We start from the raw sequence: 1,103 nt of genomic DNA, 5'->3' as shown, positions 1-1,103 counted from the left end.
CCGCAGCGAGGTCGCCCCTCGCACCACGCTCGCAGGTCCGGGTTGGAATCCTGGGTGACGAGCACCGCAGGGCGGCAGAGCCATCGCACTTAGCCGGGTGGCAGAGGAGGACCAGACTATTCACATATAGCGGCCCAACGACTCCCAGAGCCGGTCGTGCGGCGCGCGAGGTCTGCTCTCTTCACAAGAGGCTTTATTAGGGAGTGCTAAGGCAAGGTTCTGTGCCCTCCACCCTCATCGCAACACCCATGGGAGCCTCCGGTCGTCAATAGACCGCCGCACCGGCCTCTGACTGACTCTCAGAATGGACGGAAAGAGCCGGGTAAGCCTTTCAAAAGATTCGACCACGTGCCGAAAACTTTAGACTTCCGTGAGCTCTCCGGCTTGCACCGAGACCCGAAGTCGACGTGCTAAGCACCACGGGACCCCTTTCGCCTGCAGGTCCCGAGCCGCCTTTATTTGCTGTTACGAGCATCGTGTGCCCCATACCTGCGTGACAAGCACCGCAGGGCGGCAGAGCCATCGCACTTAGCCGGGTGGCAGAGGAGGACCAGACTATTCACAGATAGCGGCCCAACGACTCCCAGAGCCGGTCGTGCGGCGCGCGAGGTCTGCTCTCTTCACAAGAGGCTTTATTAGGGAGTGCTAAGGCAAGGTTCTGTGCCCTCCACCCTCATCGCAACACCCATGGGAGCCTCCGGTCGTCAATAGACCGCCGCACCGGCCTCTGACTGACTCTCAGAATGGACGGAAAGAGCCGGGTAAGCCTTTCAAAAGATTCGACCACGTGCCGAAAACTTTAGACTTCCGTGAGCTCTCCGGCTTGCACCGAGACCCGAAGTCGACGTGCTAAGCACCACGGGACCCCTTTCGCCTGCAGGTCCCGAGCCGCCTTTATTTGCTGTTACGAGCATCGTGTGCCCCATACCTGCGTGACAAGCACCGCAGGGCGGCAGAGCCATCGCACTTGGCCGGGTGGCAGAGGAGGACCCGACTATTCACAGATAGCGGCCCAACGACTCCCAGAGCCGGTCGTGCGGTGCGCGAGGTCTGCTCTCTTCACAAGAGGCTTTATTAGGGAGTGCTAAGGCAAGGTTCTGTGC

The sequence above is a fragment of the Chiloscyllium punctatum genome, unplaced genomic scaffold (genome assembly GCF_047496795.1).
Source record: "Chiloscyllium punctatum isolate Juve2018m unplaced genomic scaffold, sChiPun1.3 scaffold_812, whole genome shotgun sequence".
Taxonomy (NCBI): Eukaryota; Metazoa; Chordata; class Chondrichthyes; order Orectolobiformes; family Hemiscylliidae; genus Chiloscyllium; species Chiloscyllium punctatum.
This window is presented reverse-complemented; position numbering follows the sequence as displayed.